At 39.3% G+C, this 20,539-nt stretch overlaps 1 pseudogene; it reads left to right on the top strand.

The window, feature by feature from the left end:
• The first annotated feature begins 1,282 nt into the window (after positions 1–1,282).
• Positions 1,283–16,530, top strand: LOC123946782 (annotated as a pseudogene).
• The last annotated feature ends 4,009 nt before the right edge of the window (positions 16,531–20,539 follow it).

Genomic DNA, 20,539 nt, shown 5'->3' with positions numbered 1-20,539 from the left:
GGCTCTTCACCAAGAAGAGGTAGAGGCCATAGGGATATAAACAGATGGAGAATGACCCGGACTACCTGCCCAATTTCCCTGGCAGGCAGAATTTTAAGGAAAGCAATGAACAGATAAGTAATAGTTTAGAAGGAGAAAAAGGTGCAAAGGAAGACTCCTCCCCGGGGCAGCAGGTGGGCGGTCTGTGCATAACTTCCCTGTGCCCCCACCTGATCTGCACCTACTGCTGGGTTATGGGGGAGCGATTTTAGTAGTTCATCTGAAGCCTCTCCAACCAGAAAGTGCTACACAGGTGTGAGGTGCTGGTGCATCACTATGGGCTCCTCAGTGGGAAAGCCCAGCCTGGGTCAGCCCCTTCCACCAGGCCTGTCAGAACACCAAAGTCATTCAAGGGAGATGGGATTCACTATCAGGGATTTAAACTCTGCTGTGGCATATTTTAGCTCTAGAAACTACTCCAGGTGAATTCTGTGAGAGACTGACTATATTCACCAATTCTTAATAAAGTTTCCACAGGTTTACCAAGGGATCCTTAAATGGCTAGAACAGCTTGTTTCCTTGACAGCAAAAATCGACAGTTTTTTTTAAATCTTTTGTTGTCTGTCAAGAATTCCATCAAAATAATAGATGCCTAAAAACACAAGGAAACAGCATGCGGGTTTTTGTTTTTTGTTTTTTTGTTTTTTTTTCCCTTCCAGCTTTGGGGTTTGCTTCCAAGGAGACTGACAAGAGCAAGGAGGAGGATTTCTGAAATGTGAGCAGTGGGCTACAAAGACCCTCAGAGCCAATGGGGGGACAAGTTATGACTCAAAACTTGCCTTTCCCCAAGTCAAGGAAGTGTTTGCCACCTTAGGACCAGCAGCTTGCTGGGGGAGCGGGAAGGCAGCATTTCAAAACAAAAACAGACAACAAACAAACACTGCAGAAAGGGCTAAACCCCGGCCCAGGCCAGAAGCTCAGGGCCCGGCCCTGATTTCCGCTGCTCTGGGGGCCTCCGTGCAGCCCCCAGAGCAGCGCCCTGCCGCGCGGGGCTTCGGCCCAGGCCCAGGGGCTTCCTCCAGGCCGGGGTTTCTGTTGTGAGCGCGGGGTCTGCGGCTGGCTCGCCCCGGAGCTCTGAACTCCTGCGTTCGCCAGGCCCATCGATTATTTATGAGCCATCGTTAAAAGACTTGCCGGGGGAGGCTCCAACTGACTTGCCCACTCTATGGAGAAAACAAAGAGGATAGAGGTGGAAGGGGGACTGGGAGGGGGAGTGCGGGGCGCACTGGGGAACTAGGCGAAAATGCAGCTTTCAAGTTCAAAAAGCTTATTTTGCATGAGAAAACACACGGGGACGCGAGGATTGGTCGTAGACATCCCCCTCCCCCATCTTTAATATCTGCTCAGCAAAAAGTCAGGATTAAAACCATCGGCCTCTGGGACACCTTAAAAAAAAAATCCCTTTCTTCTGTGTCCTTATGTACAAGGGTAAAGACCAGCTTTCTCTGTCCAAGTCGGGAGTGCTGAAGGGAGAGCTAGCAGTGGGGCGCCCAGCCGGAGCCTCTGTCCTCTGCCTGTTCCCGATTCCATGGCCTGAGGCGATGGTTTGCATTTTTAGGACAACAGCCGGCTATCGGCAAGCAGGAGACCTCTCGTCAGGCTTCATTACTGCACACAAAATGACACGAGCGAGCCTGTGGTCACAACTACGCTTATGAAGTGCTGCGAAGCCATTGCCTCTCCCTGCAAACCCAGCCTCTTCCTCTGCGCCCGACGGATGGCCCCAAACCTGAGCTCTGCTTCTGTGCGCGGCGCCTTACCTTGGGACCCATCGCTCCCGCCGGGTATCGGGCTTTACCACCTGGCTTGCTGGTTAGCTTATACATTTCCAGAGAGACAGAGAAGAGCTGTATTTGCCCACTGAACTTTGTAATTCAACACGCTCTTTCCCTTCCTTCCCCTCTGGTATGCTTCCTGAGGCAGAGGCTCCCTTGTACCGTCTCCTGATCTAGACAGGACGCTTTAGCGTCCCAGCACCGCTGGGAATACAGACCCCTCTCCTTACAAGGTCATTTACGCCTTTTTAGTTACCTCTCTAATTGCAATAGTCTTATGTGTCTGGCCTAAATCATAACTGTCCTCTTAAAAAGAAATCCCACAGCCAACAGCTGCAGATATCACCATTAAATCCTACCTATTAAAAGCTAATGCCACTCCATGTATTTTTTCTAACAAGGGTGAGTCTGTTTGCATCAGCCAGAGAAGGGGTCATGATGGTTTGGTCAGTGCAGACACACCAAGCATTCTAAACCGATATACCGGTATAGGGATATGTAAGCACAAGATTGCTGATTATGAAGTTACTGATTATTCTGAAGAAATGATTTCAAGGGAAAACATTTGTGTCATCATCCAGGCAGATTGAACTTGACGGTGAATTTTTCTGAAGCCCCTGGGACTCAAGTTATGTGGAAGATTGCTAGGTGAACCCAACATCTGAATCTATAAAAAGAGCCACCAGGAAAGATGTGATGTAGGACATTAAAAGCAAATAGCAGACCACTGGCTAACAGTGGTGTGGAGAGATCATCATATTACCTAGCAGCTTCTTCTAACCTATTCCATTAGTTAGGGTAAGGGCTCAGTCGCTGTAGCAATGAGACCTCACATAATTATGGCTTACATATGCCAGAGTTTATTTTTCCTCTGCTGAGCAGTCCTGAGATGAGCCGGCCAGATTGACAAAGTGTGCTACAAAGTGTGCTCCACAAAATTACCGAATCCAAGTTCCTTCTATCTCATTGATTTAGCAGTTCCTGTGGCAAGAGTTCTCAAACTTCAATGCAGAGGTTGGTGAAGTTTTTCTGTAAAGGCCCACATAACGAATATCTTCATCTTTGCAGCCCACAGAGAGTGTCAATTAAATATTCTTTGTTTTTATTTGTTGTTGTTGTGGCAACTCTTTAAAAACATGGAAACCATTCTTAGCTCACCAGCTGTACAAAATCAGGCCCCCCAGTGATTTTGGCCCATGGCCATAGTTTGTCAGTCCCTGCTTTAGGGCATCAGAATCACCTGGAGGGCTTTCTGAGCCCACTCCAAAGTTTCTGATTCATTGGTCAGGGTGGGATCCAAGACTCTGCATTTCTAACAAGTTCTTATGAGATATTGATGCTGACGTTTTGGAGACCACACGTTGGGAACCACAGCCTGCAGGATTGCCTTTGTCTTTATGGACAAAGCTGAATCTCTTGCACATGCACGTTCCAGCAAGAAAAGGAAAAGAGTCAAGAAAAAGTCTCTTTAAGTATGTGACCAGGAAATTGTACACATCACTTTCACTTGCATCCCATTGGCCTAATCATCATATGGCCATGAGTGGCCGCAAAGGAAGTTGGGAAATGTGAACTGTAAACGGATGTTCGTGAGTCCTGTTACAACTCAAGAGGTTTTATTATTAAGAGGAAGAAGGGGAGAGTTTGTTTTGCAGAACAGTTAGCAGATTCTGCCACACGAGGAAAGCAAGGACCAGTGGATGTTCTTCCATACTTTTTCACGTTGACCTCACAGTATTTACCCTGGGATTTATTGCAGCATCTTTCTGCTACGTTCACAGACAAAAAGTAAACTCATGGTGTACTATAGGGACCTTAAAGTATATATAGAAGACAGCTACCACAAGGAGTTATTTCAGCTCCCATTTTCTAAATAAATATCTGTTCTAGATGCCCCTCCTGATGCTAAAAATTCTTTAAGCTTACGGTCCCTCAGGATTTTTAGACTTAATGAGTTTCTAGAAATTTACCTATGATTTGTGGCAAATAACAATAATAATAATAATAAACCTATTTCCTATTATATAACAAATCAATATCAGATAAATTAAGTGTAAATGAAAAATAATCAGATTACCTTATTAAAATTTTTTTTAAAGATTTTATTTATTTATTTGACAGAGAGAGATCACAACTAGGCAGAGAGGCAAGCAGAGAGAGAGGAGGAAGCAGGCTCCCCGCTGAGCAGAGAGCCCGATGCGGGGCTCGATTCTAAGACCCTGAGATCACGACCTGAGCCAAAGGCAGCGGCTTAACCCACTGAGCCACCCAGGCGCCCCACCTTATTAAATTTTTTTTTAAGAAATATTTTTGGAATATTTATGTAATCCTGGCGCAGGAAAACACTCTTGATGATGGTAATGAGACTACCAATAAGGTAAAGAATGTCTGATTGACTATAAGATAAAATAAGTCATATTCCTAAATATTTCCTCCAAAAAAAATAAAAACCACAAAGACCAACAGACATATGGGAGAAAAATGCTGGCAAAAAATGTAACAATAAAAAATGCTAATACTCTATCCAGGGGACATGTAAGGCAATTCTCAAAAGAGAAATGTACACATAACCAAGGAACATGGGAATATACACTTATTTTCAATTATAAACAAATATGTTAAATAAAAATGGTAATTTATTTTTCAAATTAGTCAATTTATAGGGAAAAGGTCACACTAATTCTGTGGTAATAGAGATACATTTGCAGTTTGGTTATATTCATCAAAAGTTTTAAACATGTATTATTGTGGACAGATAGTTAGAATGGCCCCCATGACCCTGCTTCTGGGTGTTCATGTCCTTATGTCATGCCCTCCCCTGCAGTATCATGGGATCTGTAACTTATGCCAGCCAATAGAATGAATACAGAAAGGACGGGGCGGGGGAGGGGGGGGAGATACACATGATTACATGATTATGTTACATAAGATTTTAACACTTGTCTTCCTGGGGTATGTTTCTCTTGTTGGCTTGAAGTAGCAAACTACCATGTTGGAGCAGCCTCTGTTAGGAGGCCACCTGGCAGTGAACTTTCAGCTACCTCTAGGAGGTGAAGGCACCGCACCCTCTAGCCTATAGCAAACAAGGGCTTTTGGTCCTTCTGCTACAAGGAAATGGATTCTTCTAACAACCAGAGTTCATTTGCATGTGGATGCCTCCCATATGGCTTCAAGTGAGATCACAATCCCCATTGGTGACTGGCACCTTGATTGGTGCCTTAATGATGGATCAGATAAGTGGCATCCAGAATCTTGACTCACAGCAATTGCAATCATGAAAGTGTGTTGTTTTAAGCTAAGTTTGAGATAATTTGTTATGCAACAAAAGATACTAATATGTGTATATTAACCCCAAAATCCTGCTTAGCCACAAGGATACTACTCATTATAGCATCTTATAGTTATGAAAAATTAGAAACAACTAATATATGTAAATACAGAAAATTTGTCAAATTATGGAAAATCCACACAAAGGAATATAATTCAGCTAACAAAGACTGCAATGAAAATAAATACATATTTTTAAAGAAAGCTGTTTTAAATACAAATGAAAATGTAGCTTCTAAACCAACTTGCATAATCAATTCCCACTTTAAATTTTTAAAGGTTTATGCATGTATAGAATATAGTGCTTAAAGTTACATACCCAAATGTTAATAATAGTTTTCTCTGAGAGGTAGAACTATCGTTTTTTTTATTATAAGACATATATTTTTACAGTTTTCAATACTAAACATTTCATGTCCTTGCAAAACAACCAGAACCTAAAAATGAATTTTAAATGCAAAATGAAGGGAAGGAAAGAGTCCCAGCTCCATGAAAAGAAAAGGTTAAAGTCCAATGCAAATGCTAGTTATTTATGGTTATTAAATATAAGATGCATATGTCCCCATATGCTAAGAATAATGACTACCATTTTTGAGCATTTACAATGAGCCAGGCACATGCTAAAAATTTAGAGTGTATTTGCTTGTTGAATCATGGATAAAAGGTTAGATTTATCCCTTGTGTTCACAGAGAAGGGCAGCCCATACTCCTAGGCATTCTGCTACTCTTAACTCCACTTTACCCGACGTGGTAAGGTAGTTAACTAGAGAGGCACATCATGACCAAGAGCAAAGGGATCATTGGTCACCCAGGACCTGGGTCAACTCCCTTAAATGTGGTCTGGGCACTGGTCCCAAATCAAGCAACTAGTTTTGCCACTGCACAGCAGTTCTCAAAACCTTGCAGTTTGGGTTCCAAGGAGCCAGAGAGACGTTCTTTATTTGTTGTGGAGTCTACCACAAAAATAGAAGAGGCCCTTACCGCACACTTTCCCGTTGAATGACTGAAAACAACAGTTGCTCTTACAGATGCATGGAAAGAGCAAAGATATTTCAGTAGGCTTGAGGACAAGCTAAAAATTACCAGCTCCTCAGGAATTACTCATTCTGCTAGAGAACAATTGAAGGTTAGCTCTTCCCAAAAATCTATCTCACTTTGCAAACTGAGGTTAGTCTTGATTTAATGGACCTAGGCAGTCATGTAACACTTAGACCTCAGTTGTCCTCCCCATAAACTGAATTTCTGTTATTTTCCTTAATTAGAGGCTAGTCAGGGTGATCTCTTGGTTCCTATCAAATTGATGGTATATGATTCTGAAACAGATTCCTTCATCCAGGTGTTTTATTAGTTAAAACTTTTTTTTAAAGAAGAAGTCTGTAAGAAATACCTATAACACTGACTCAATGAATGAGTAAAGCTTTCAGAAAGATTCATATATAGCAACTTTGGGCTTACCAAAAGCCCTTGTACAGGATTTCCTCTTAATGAACTCTACATGTTTCCAGTACAATGTTTTCAACTGACCTTCCAATAGAGTTCCATGGTCCTGCGGCTTGAAGGCAAGTTCCCTGCTCTTCCATGAGAACAAGGGAACCAAAAGCACCTGCTCTTTGATAGACTGACCACAGAGAATCAGTTCTTAGGAAGGTCACTTTTACTGCTTTAAGTCAGTCTAAAGATTTTCTGTCTGAGAAAGTACAGCAATGACATCTGTTCATTCTTCAACATAGACCGGCCCTATACCCATGATTTTTCAATATTTAAACAAACAGCCAAAACAAAGCTGTGCATCAGTGTTAACCTTGTAAACTTAAAAGTCTGCACCTGTACAATTAGTAATTAGCATATTCAGTAACAAAGCTGGTAGGTAACGGGTGACATTCACACCTCTTAATTGGTGTGATTAGCCTTCCTTTTGTTGTCAACCATTAGCAGCTCTCCTCCAGTGTAAAATGCCACAGGTAAAGGGACATTGGCAAAGGGAGGAGTGGGGAGGGGGAGGTGAGAGTGAATAAAAGTTTGTAAAACAGATTAATCAGATCTAGAGGGAAGAAAAAATACCCTCACTACCAAAAAAATGGCTAAAACTGCCAAATGAGTAGGAGCATCAGCGATTGTATCTCCTTTCCTCTTCACTGATGATGTAAATCCTGACTTTGTGGGAAAAAAAAAATCGACTCCCCCATTACGTTGCAAAATGGGAAAGCCTCCCTTTCAGTAAACTTAATCATGAATGGGAAAGTCAAATTAATTTTGTTTTTAAATGAAGGCCGATATGGCTGGGGAGCTTTTGCTCTCCTAGCAATACGCTATAATATTTACTAGGAGATTCTTGACAACAAATAACCTCTTAGGTTATTAAAATAGAGCCGAATTATACAGGACTCTTCAGGAATACAGGAAACAAGATGTATTTCTGCATTTCTTATTTAATTCTCCTCTCTTCTCTTTTTCAAAAAAATAATAGCAGGCTCCCCTTCAGCTCCTTGAGTAACTTCCTTATATATCTAGTGTTGAACCCTCATCATTCATGACCAACATACTTTTATTTAGGTTTCCTAGAAGGCATGACCCTGTATAAGCATCAGTCCTGTTTTCAGGTTTTAGCTTCCAGGTTTGGCTTTTCTATAGTTTCCTCATAGGTTTGTCTTCTTTTCTTGAGGACATGGCTTCATATGAACCATACAGAAATGTTACTGTTCTCCTATTGACTAGAGGCTCCAACATTTCTTCATAACGGGGGGGGTTATTGTGTTGTCGTTCTGGGACCGAAATTTGATATAATATGTTTATGTACTCTACAAGGGCGAGAATTATGTCTCTTCCACCTATAAAACACTAACTTCTAGCCCATATACACCTTCAATAAATAGACATTACTTACAGAATGTGAACACTGATGTCAATGAGATTTTTCTTTCTCCTAGCTTCCCTTTCACATTACACAGTTCTGGTTTTTACACATTTCTTCTGGGGTAAGGATGAGCAGATTATTTGCAATGCAAGTTGAATTTAACACAAATATGTACTTCGTCCTTATTTATAGACTCGTCTTCCTTAGTTATAGACTCATTTTCCTCAGTTATACACTCTACAGTTATTAGTCAAAATAATGTGATCTGGAATAATGACTATATTTTTCAGCTAACTTGCTGCCATGTAAATATATTCTGCCTGATTGTATATAAGCAGGAGTATCATGCATGAAATCTGAGAAGTCCTTAAATAGGTATGACTGTCTACAGTCATATTTCCTCCTTCTTACTGACAAAGGGAAAAATGATGCTTGGAGCTCTGGCAGCCATCTTGAATCATGTAGTGGACATCATGGACTAAGGATGGCAGAGCAATAAGATAGAAAGAACCTCAGTTTCTGATACTCCCAGCTCTGTGCTACATATCATATTTATTTATCCATGAGACAAAATTCTGTCTTTTTTAGACATTGTTACTTGAATTTTCTGTCACTTGTAGTGAAACCTGGTCCTAATACATCCTTCTGTCGGTAAGGTTGGTTGGATAATTTAGTCAGATTAAAACAACTTAATTTAAACTATTCTTCCAACAGACATAGTATATAAACTTGCAAAGGCTGATTAAATTTCACTAGGGCAGATCTTTATAAAAAGAATAAGTAACATATGTAAATATCACATCCGAATTTAAATACAGTATTTAACTGCCCTAGATTTCACAATGTATTCATAGCCCTGAGAGGGGATAAGAAACACACTTTATAATCCATTGATCCTTGTAAATTCTGTTTACATGTGTTTTTCAAATATGACATTTTTGTGTTGTGTTGATGGTCAAGAGCTCTGAATTATAAAATATCCTCCATGAACACTCTGGAGAAGAAACCAAGAAGTGGTCTGTGACTTGCAAGCCCCTGCTGGGGTAGAGGGCAGTGCTTTGGGAAAGAATGCACATTTATAAAAGCCAATGGATTCTTTTTCTGAAATGGCTGCTGGATACCATTGCTCTAATTCAGTGCTCACTAGCTGTTGAAGCTTCCTCTCCCCTTTCCTTCTACAAAACTTTCCACATTCGTTCTACACATTCCCAATACATGCTAGAATTAACCCTTTAAAAATAACATCTGATCATGTCATTTCACCATGAAGACACTTATGATTCCTTGTTGCCTCTAGCTTGGTGTAAAATGGCTTGCACTCTTTCTGTCTTATCTTCCATGAACTTGCCCTGTCCTTCATCACACTTGGTCTATATTTAAACATGATGAAAATTTCACCTTGCTTCAAATATGCCATGCCTTTCACACCCCTCCATTTGGAACAGGGCATTTTCTGTGCCTGAAATAACACCCCTATCCCAAAACTTGCTTTTTAGAAGGTTCAGGATGCATCTCATGGATCTAATAGCCTTTGCTCAAAAAGGTTCAAAAGCCTTTGTCACAACTACAGACAAGGTGAGGTGAACCACTCCTTCCCTGACCCATATTCTGCATTTTGTTCTACCCCATCATAGCACTTATGAGGTGATATTATAATTGATCTGTCTTCAAATCTGATTCCTCCTGTGTGAGATGCTGGAGCTTTTCTAGTACTCAGGTCAATATCCATAACAGAGTGGCAAATGGCTATGTCTTGCAGAATAGGCTAGATCCATGGCTGAGACAAGGTCATCCCAACAAAAGGCATTTGTGTTTAAGTGTAGGTTAAGGTTTGTATGATAAGAGGAGGAATTAAGTATACTATAGGATTTACGCAGATGTTTTCAACTTCTTAGAAAAGATATTCATAGGAATGAATATACAGGAACATGCATGGATATCCTCTAACCCGCAGTATCTTTCTTCCTACCTTGAAGAGAAATTCAGCAATCCTTAGAGCTGAATTTTCCTAGGATTAAAATTATGGAGTCATAGAATTGTAAAGCTAAAAAGGACCTTAAAAATTATTGACTCCAACTTCATAATTTATAAATGAGAAAACTAAGGCCCAGAGAGATTAAAAGATTTGTCAAAGGACACCCAGCTAGTTAGTGTCAATCAGATCTGAAATCCTAGTCTCTTGACTCCAGTGTTCTTCAAATATTTCAATCGTCAGTCCCTGGTTAAGGGCAGCCAGCAGCTGTGAAGCACACGGACTTTAATTTCAAGTTAAATCAGAGCTAAAGCACAGATAAACCCAAGGGTTTCGGCTACAAATTAAACAGGTGAGAGAAGATAAGTGAGATTATTTGATGAAAATTTTTAAATCATACACTGTTAGAGTGTAAAAGTCCAAGCCCCAGTTTTCATAAATGAAAATAAGAAGGAAATGAATTGACTTCCTCCACCTCAATCATAAAGCCAGAGACAGAGACAAAACAAGAACTTTGAATGCAATTGTGACATGGACTTCACAAATCTCCTGTAGATAAAAGGAGAGTCTACATAGAATAATAGTCCTCTCTTCCAAAAATATTGGAGCCTGTGGTGGTCAATTAATTAAAAGTTAGGTAAATTGGAAATTGGCTTAAAAAATGATATATACATATCACAATATTCACAATAATTTTATTTTAATTTTAAACATGAGTGTATTCTTATTCTTCATATGTAGATAAACTCCAAAAAAAAAAAATGTGAATGCACATTGGCTTAAAATGATAAAAAATTATTATCCTATAATTCTGGAGGTCAGAATCCAAAATGGATCTCAATGGGCTAAAGGGGTCTGTAGGGCTGCAGAGCTTCATAGCAGCCTCCCATGGAGGCTCCAGGGAAGAATCTGTTCCTGGCCTTCTCTAGATTCTAGACTTCCCCAGCATTCCTTGGCTCATGGTTCCCTCCCATTTTCAAAGCCAGCAATCACCCCTCCAGCCTCTGTTTCTCTCATTACATCTCCTCTCGCTGTGACTCTACTATCTTTCTTTCACTTGGGATTATATTGGATCCAACTGGATAAACCAGGATAATATCTCTATCTCAAGATCTTTAATTTAATCACATCTGTAAGGCCCCTTCAGCCATAACATACCACAGGGTCTGAGGATTGGGATGGGATATCTTTGAGGTTGGGGATGGGGACATTATTCTGCCAACCACAACATGGCTGTGTGATTGATGTTTTCTTTCCTTCCTCAGTCCTTCATAAAGTATATTGTCTACTATTTCTAGTGTGTGTCTTTATATTTTTTTAAGATTTATTTATTTGAGAGAGAGAAAGAGAGAGAGCACATGAGCAGGAGGAGGGGTAGCAGAGAAGGAGAGGGATAGAGAGAAGCCCAAGCAGAGCAGAGCCCAACACAAGGAGCCCGATCCCACAACCCCGAGATCATGACCTGAGTCAAAATCAAGAGTCAGATGCTCAACAAACTGAGACACCTAAGCACCCCTCTACTGTGTATCTTTAAAGTTAAAGTAATACTTTAGAGCATTTGGAAAGCAACCTGTTTAGAATTCTTCTGGGGCGCCTGGGTGGCTCACCTCTGCCTTTGGCTCTGGTCATGATCCCAGGGTCCTTAGATCAAGCCCCGTGTCAGGTTCTCTGCTCAACAGGGAGCCTGCTTCCCCTCCTCTCTTTCTCCCTCTCTCTGCACCTCTCTGCCTACTTGTGTTCTCTGTCAAATAAATAAAATCTTAAAAAAAAAAAAAAAGAATTCTATAAATTTGTCTCTCAATTTTTTTTATGATGTCAGTCCCACAACCTACTTCAAATTGATTTTTGATGTGATTTGTCTCTTTTGGTCCTTCTGAAGTATTGATTTAGATGTTATAGATAAAATTCTCTTTTTTGCACTCCTATGTCACTGGTTGGTATACTAATATACACACAATTACAGTAACAAGTTCTCCTCACTTAAACAGTTTTAAGGACAAACAGAACTTGGTAAAAATTGCTTCACTGTGGGACTCAAAGGTGACCAGGTTGTTGAAAAGGGGCTGGCAAATCCCTGGTCATCAGTGTCCCAGAAATAAATGAAAAGTTTTCTTCGCCTAGTAGATTGTATACATGACAATGGTTTAAGAAAGCTTCTATTATGGGGGCGCCTGGGTGGTTCAGTGGGTTAAGCTGCTGCCTTCGGCTCAGGTCATGATCTCAGGGTCCTGGGATCGAGTCCTGCATCGGGCTCTCTGCTCGGCAGGGAGCCTGCTTCCCTCTCTTTCTCTCTGCCTGCCTCTCTGTGATCTCTCTCTCTCTCTCTCACTGTCAAATAAATAAATAAAATCTTAAAAAAAAAAAAGAAAGCTTCTATTATATAAAGTGCCTTGTATACTATAAGGCATTCTATAGATATGAACTATCATTATTATTTCTGCTTTTGCTTCAAGGTCTTATATTAAGAATTATACAAATAAACATTTATGATTGAATATGGATGATGCATGCCAGGTGGAAAAAAGCAGTCTAGGGATGCCTGGGTGGCAAAGTTGGGTAGACATCTGCCTTCCGTTTGGTTGTGATCTTAGGGTCCTAGGATCAAGTCCCACATCTGGCTCTTTGCTCAGTTGGGAGCATACTTCTCCCTCTGCCTGCCATTCCCCTTGCTTGTGCGCTCTCTCTCTCTCTGAAAAATAAATAAATAAAATCTTACAACAAGAAAGAAAGAAAGAAAGGGAAAAAGCCATCCAGAAATTAGCCTGATGACTAGGGAAAGTCAGAACAATTTGAAAAAACTTTCTGCTCAAGCCAGGATAAAATCTAGAATTAAATTAAGTTAGTTAACAATATAGTCAAGTTTCAATCAATAAAGTCTTTAATTATAATTAATGGTTTATTTCCTTTATTAATCTGCTTTTAAGCCTACCCACTAGCTTTCTGAAAATTTAGGTTTAACTGCCTAACTAAAGAGCTATTTTCAAAAATATTTAATTGGCTGGAAAGAGTGTATTGAACTCTTCTTTCAGTTGACCTATCTTTAGAAAACTGAGCTATTTGGCTCATTAAACTATAAATGTATCCAGGCATCCCCGTGAAAGCATATTTCAACTCAGACTGAGTAGTGCAGGGTAGGGCCACATACTAATATTCTGAGATAGTAAACACAGATAGTAGAATGTGACAGTATATGGATCAAAAAAAAAAAAAAATCAGTGCTAAATCCAGAGTTGAAGGGTCTTTCCATAGATGTGTTCTTTTGCCCTCAAACTCTGTTTATTGTTTTTGACTGCTGAGTCAGGAACTGTCTCCATTTACTAGGTTTCTTAGGAGAACAAGAGAGATTCTAAGTGACCATAAGAGGATTGGCTCCTAAGCACAAGGTATACCCACCAGCCAAAGACATGGATTTCTTTATCCCTACCCAAAGCACAAACAAAGCAGTCCTTCTGTATCAGTTTCCTGACATTGCCATGACAAAGAACCAGAAACTAGATGAACGATAGAAACTTATTTGTCTCACAGTTTGAGAAGCGAATCCCGATATCAAGGTGTTGACAGGGTCTTGCTCTCTCTGAAAGTTCTAGCGAACACCTCTCTCCTAGCTTCTGAGAGTTCCTTGCTTGTGATAACATAACTCCAACCATTTCATGAGATTCTCCCTGTGGGCATTATCTGTGTCCAAATTTCCCCTTTTCCTCAGGACATCAGTCACATTGTTTTAGGGGCCCATCCTATTCCAGTATAACCTCATCTTAACTAATTACATCCACAATAACCCTATTTTCAAATAAGTTAATATTCTGAGGAACTGGGGGTTGGGATTTCAGCATGTGAAATTTTGGTGGACACAGTTCCACCAACAACACTCTCAGTGGAGGGAGCCATCATAATCATATGCATCATACTAATTTTCCAAATAATTTTTAATGTTAATAACCAGTACATGGTCAAACTTAACCAGCTACCTTAGTAATAATCATAATCATAAAAATTATAGGGAGTGCCAGTAGAAACAATAAACAAATAAAAGATTAAAAAAATAAAAGTTGATAAAAATTGGTGAGATCTGTTATTAGCTATGAATAAGAACAACATCACCAGTAAGAAAGAAGGAATTAACTGAGAACATGGAAATATGAGAAAAGCTTTCATTTTTTAAATTTAATTTTATTTTTTCAGTGTTCCAAGATTCATTGTTTATGCACCACACCCAGTGCTCCATGCAATACGTGCCTGGTGGTGGGTATTAAGGAGGGCACGTGTTGCAGAGAAAAGCTTTTAAAAAAGAAAAAGTAGAAGGAATAGATCAAATATAAGGAAGATATGTAACAAGAAAAGGATGTCCACTCTCACCCCGTTGCTCAACATAGTGTTAGAAGTGTTAGAAGTTAGAAGTTCAGATGGGGCGCCTGGGTGGCTTAGTGGGTTAAAGCCTCTGCCTTCAGCTCAGGTCATGATCCCAGGGTCCTGGGATCGAGCCCCGCATCGGGCTTTCTGCTCGCGGGGAGCCTGCTTCCCCCTCTCTCTGCCTGCCTCTCTGCCTACTTGTGATTTCTTTGTCTGTCAAATAAATAAATATATCTTTAAAAAGAAGAAGAAGAAGAAGTTCTACCCACAGCAATCAGAAAAGAAAAAGAAATAAAAGTCATCCTAATTGGTAAGGAAGAAGTAAAACCATTCACTATTTGCAGATGACATGATACTATGTATAGAAAACACCAAAGACTCCACCAAAAAAATTGGTAGAACTGATAAATAAATTCAGTAATGTTGCAGGATACCAAATCAATATACAGAAATCCATTACGTTGTTTTTAAGATTTCATATAGTTAATTAAGAAAGAGAGCATGAACGGAAGGGAAGGAGCAAAGGGGGAGAAAGAGGGAGGTGGAAAGAATCCCTTAGAGCAGACTCACTCTGAGCATGGAGCCGGACACGAGGTTCAACCTCAGGATCCCAAGATCATGACCTGAGCCAAAACCAAGAGTCAGACGCTTATTGACTGAGCCATCTAACCACCACAAATCTACTGCATTCCTATACACTGATAATGAAGCAGCAGAAAGAGAAATTAAGAAAGTAATCCCAGTTATAATTGCACTAAAAATACCAAGGGATAGACTTAACATAGGAGATGAAAGATCTATACTTTGAAAACTGCAAAACATTAATGAAAGAAATTGAACATGACACAAACGAATGGAAAGCTATTCCATGCTCATGGATTGGGAGAACAAATGTTGTTAAAGTGTCCATACTACCCAAAGAAATCTACAGACTTAATGCAATCTTTATCAAAATACCAACAACAGTTTTCATAGAACTAGAACAAATAATCCTAAGATTTGTTTGGAACCACAAAGACCCCAAAGAGCCAAAGCACTCTTGAAAAAGAACAAAACTGGAGTTATCACAATCCCAGATTTCAAGATATGCTTCAAAGCTGGAGTCATCAAAACAATATGGTAGTGGCACAAAATAGACACTTAGGTCAATGGAACAGATTAGAGAGCCCAGAAATAAACCCATAATTATATGGTCAATATTCAACAAAGGAAGAAAGAATGTGCAAAGGGTAAAAGACAGTCTCTTCAACAAATGGTGTTGGGAAAACTGGACAGCTACACACAAAAGAATGAAACTGGACCACTTTCTTATGTCCTACACAAAAATAAACTCAAAATGGATTAAGGACTTAAATGTGAGACCTGAATCCATAGAGAATCTCAGAAGAGGACACAGGTAGTAATTTCTCTTACACTGGCAGTGGAAACATTTTTCTAGATATGTCTCCTGAGGCAAGAGAAACAAAAGCAAAAATAAATTATTGGAACTACATCAAAATAAAAAGCTTCTGTACAGCAAAGGAAACAATCAGCAAAACAAAATGACAACCTACTGAATGGGAGAAGGTATTTGCATATGATACATCCAATATAGGGTTAGTATTTAAAATATATAAAGATTCTCCTCTGCACCTCAGCCTCACCTTGTCTGGGTCCATGACCACTTAGCCCTACCATTTTCCCTCCTGGCCCTGCCAGAGGTGGGATACTGCCATAACAGAGGTTTCATGGAGCATTTTCCAGAGGGTAGATAAAGACAGGAGCCAAGAGGTATCAGACAATGAGCTTCAGCAAGCACTGTCCTAGGGCACATGGACTCCATTGAATCCAGTGACTGCCAGGTCAGTCATATCTATGTTTGACTGAGAGAGCAAGGCTGGCATGAACTTCAGCAAGTTCAGTGGCACCTGGAAGTACATCACAGACTGCAAAACTTCTTCAACACCTATGACAGGGTCAAGTCTGAGATGACTGACAAGAGTGAGTTAAAGTTAGCTCTCTCAGGGTACTGACTCACTGACCAGTTTCACAACATCTTCATTTGAAAGTTTGACAGACAAGTGTGGGCGCAGATTGCATTTGATGACTTCATCCAGGGATGCATCCTCTTGCAGAGTTTGACAGATATATGCAGACATTGTGATAGGGATCAGGATGGCTGTATTCAGGTATCATATGAACGGTATCTGTCCATGGTCTTCAGCATTGTATAACATTGGCCTTTGCAAATAGCTCTGTGACTTAGGGGAGGAAGCCTAAAAATGCCAAATCTCTCTTTAAAGAAATGGAATGTATATGCAACTGGATACTGTTCTTCCTTAAGATTTTATATAATTCATATTTGGGGAACCAACTGTACCTATGTGGATAGCCTGATTAAGGTTTTTGCAAATGTAAAAATGGTTATAATCGTTATTCACATATGAACATTTGAGTTCAGATTGTTCAATTGTGCCATGACATAAGATATAATATTTCAGATATCCTGGATACAAAAAATTCATCATGTGCATTTCTAGATAGTTCCAGTTCTATAATGAAAAGCCACTTTTATTAGTCACTAAGAATTTAAAACTAGTACAGAATTTGTACAGACTTTTATATGCCTCACATTTTTAAAGTGGGGTTTAATGTAATTGACTATGCAACATAAGCAAATGCGCCTGTCAAAAAATATATATATACATAGACAAAGATATATATGTGTGTATGTGTATATATGTACGCACACACCATATATATATATGTATATATATATACATAAAACTAATACAACTCAACCCCTCAAAAATTTTTTAAATGGACAGAAGACATGAATAGACATATCTCCAAAGAAGATATCCAGATGATCAACAGACACATAAAAAGATGTTCAACATTACTCATAATTAGGGAAATACAAATTAAAACCACAATGAAATATCCCCTCACACCTGTCAGAAGAGCTTAAATCAACAACACAAGAAACAACGAGTTTTGGTAAGGATGTGCAGAAAAATAAATACTTGTGTCCTGTTGGTGGGAATGAAAACTAGTACAGTCACTGTGGAAAACCCTATGGAAGCACTTCAAAAGTTAAAAATAGAACTACCATAAGATCCAGCAATTCTACTACTGGATATTTACACAAAGAATATAAAAAGACTAATTCAAAGGGATATATGCATCTCTATGCTTATTATAGCATTATTTACAATAGCAAAAATTATGGAAACAACCTAAATATCCATTGATAGATGAATAGATAAAGAAGATGTAGTATGTATATACAATGGACGACTATTCAGTCATGAAAAAGAATGAAATCTTGCCATTTTCAACAACATGACTGGGTCTAAAGGGTAAAATGCTAGGTGAAATAAGTCAGAGAAAGACAAATATGATTTCACTCACATGTGGAACCTAAATAAAACAAATGAACAAAGGAAAAAGGAGATAAACAAAAACCAGACTCTTAACTATAGAGAACCAACTAATGGTTACCCAAAGGGAGGTTGGCAGAGGGATGGGTGAAGGAGGTGAAGGGGATTAAGAGTACACGTCATGATGAGCTCTGAGGAATATATAGAATTGCTCGGTCACTATATGGTACACCTGGAACCAATATAACACTAAATGTTAATTACACTGGCAGGTAAAAAGAAAAAGAAAAAAAATCAGAAGGAAAGAGTAAAAAAGAACATGCAGGGGCACCTGGGTATCTCAGTGAGTTAAGCCTCTGCCTTCAGCTCAGGTCATGATATCAGGGTCTCAGGATCGAGCCCCGCATTGGGATCTCTGCTCAATGGGGAGCTTGCTTCCCCCTCTCCCTCTGCCTGCCTCTCTGCCCACTTGTGATCTCTCTCTCTCTCTCTCTCTCTGTCAAATAAATAAATAAAATCTTAAAAAAAAAAAAAAAAAGAACATGCAGTGTCCTATAAGGAAGCATGGTTATCAGGTAAGAAGATATTGTTCAAAGACTGAGTGCTGTAATTTACAGCTGGCTCCATATCCTATCTCAAACATCAGAGCACCTTTTATTTTATCTCTGATGCCAGGGATTAACCTATGGTGGCGATGGTTTAGAAATGAAGGTTTAGAGGTAAAGTTGGCTATGGGAAAAAAAAGTCTATTTATCCAGTAAGGTACAAAGGAGTATGTGTCATTTATAGTAAACATTTAAAAGAAGAACAAGTACAAACTTTCTTTATTTTTAATTAATTAATTTATTTGAGAGAGGGAGAATGCCTGAGCGGAAGGAGGGGCAGAGGGAGAGGGTGAGAGAGAGAATCCTCAAGCAGACTTCCCTGCTGAGTACAGAGTCCAACACAGGGCTCGATCCCAGGACCCTGAGATCATGAGCTGAGTGAAACCAAGAGTCAGCAACTTAACCAACTGAGCCACCCAGGCACTGCTCCCCCCATACAGTTTTGTTTTTTTTTTTAAGATTTTATCTATTTATTTGACAGAGAGATAGAGAGCACGATTAGCAGAGCAGCAGGCAGAGGGAGAGAGAGAAGCAGGCCCTCTGCTGAGCAGGGAGCGCAACGGGGGCTCCACCCCAGGACCCTGGAGTCATGACCTGAGCCGAAACCAGCTGCTTAACCAAATGAGCCATGCAGGTGCCCCCGTTTTTTTGTTTTTTATTTTTGTTTTGTTTGTTTGTTTGTTTGTTTTTTCCCCAATTCTTTGTTTTTGTTTTTTTTAATACAAACTTTTTTCAATGAGACAGGTATCAGAAACAAATACTGGACTAAAATATTGAATGCATTTGTCTCAAGAATGCAATAGACACTAAATCAGAAGAAAACATGTTTTTCAAAACGTCCAGGGTTCTACAATCCTTACATACCAAGTGTCTTTTTCTTGCTTAAGAATTATTAAAATTTGTCATCCTTCTATAAGGCCTCAGTTACCTAGGATCATTCAATAATTTTATGGATAGTTTAGTGCACAAAATTTTTTTAAATTTCCTTTTTCTAACAACATTCCCCAGATGTGTAATATATAGTTATATGTGTTAGTAAATGCAACTTACTGAACTTACATGTACCTGTGTTGGAGAAGCAGGTGGTTTGGGACATCAGGTTGACTCTATTAAACATAATAAACCATAATACATCCTAGAGTGAATTCTCATCATTTTTCTTTTTCTTCCAAAAAGTGTTTGCAGAATGTGCTGGGGCAGAGCCTCCTATACTATGTAATTCCAAAGTAATTATTAAATTAAAGGCATAAAAACTTTGTCTTGGTTTGTTATTTTGACTTCGATAAAACTGTTATCAGCTCTAACCCACTTTGTTACTGAGTAGCTTTTAATTTATAAGGGCATACCATTTTATCAAAACTTACAATATTTGCTACTAAAGATTATGAATGTACAATAAATAGCATTGGGTTCTATTTTCATTCTCTCATAACCTCAAATAGAACTTTATGCCATTTTTTTCTAACACCTGATATATTAGTTGGGACTTTGGGCTACAATTGCAAAAACCAAATACAATGTAACATAAGTTTTAAAGAAGAAAGTTATTAGCTCATAAATGTGGCAAGTCTGAAATTGCATACAGCATGGCTGGATCTAGGGATTCAAATGACTTTGTAAGGTCTCTGGGTATCCATCGTGTAATTATGTCTTCTTTGGCTCATCATCTATCTTCTCCTGCCTGACAAATAGCACACCATCTGAACCCCAGAAATACCCAGTACTCATAAGTGGACAATCGCTTTGTTTTCTTGTTTTTGTTTTTTACTTTCTTCCCACGGATTTCCTGCAAGCATTGCATCTTACCATGCTGATACTGCCGCCTCTGACCCAGGTATTACTCAGACCAAAGATTGTTACATAATTGCCAGCAAGCAGAGTCATCTTTATCTACTCTATGTCATGAAGAAGAGAAACATGTTCATTTACTTAAGAATGGATTTTCTGTGGCTATCGCTCTATGCTGGAAAACATCTGGAAGAAAGTGAAAGAAATCAAACCAACAGCAGCAACAACAGCATCATCAACAGAAGTGCCAGCCGTCTCGGTATTTCTAAATGCCTAGGCTATAGTATTAAAATACTGATTTGTTGATTGAATTTTTAATTTTCCTGAAGATACTTGAGTTCTACAACTAGGCAAAACTCAAAGTGTACTTACAAAAAACAAGCAGCTAATGGTGTGTAAAGAAGAGTTGGCTTAATGGCCATTGGGATCTTTCTCCAAAGACACAAAATCAGTCTAGTAACAAGCAT

Source organism: Meles meles, chromosome 1 (assembly GCF_922984935.1).
Source record: "Meles meles chromosome 1, mMelMel3.1 paternal haplotype, whole genome shotgun sequence".
NCBI lineage: Eukaryota > Metazoa > Chordata > Mammalia > Carnivora > Mustelidae > Meles > Meles meles.
This window is presented reverse-complemented; position numbering and strand designations above follow the sequence as displayed.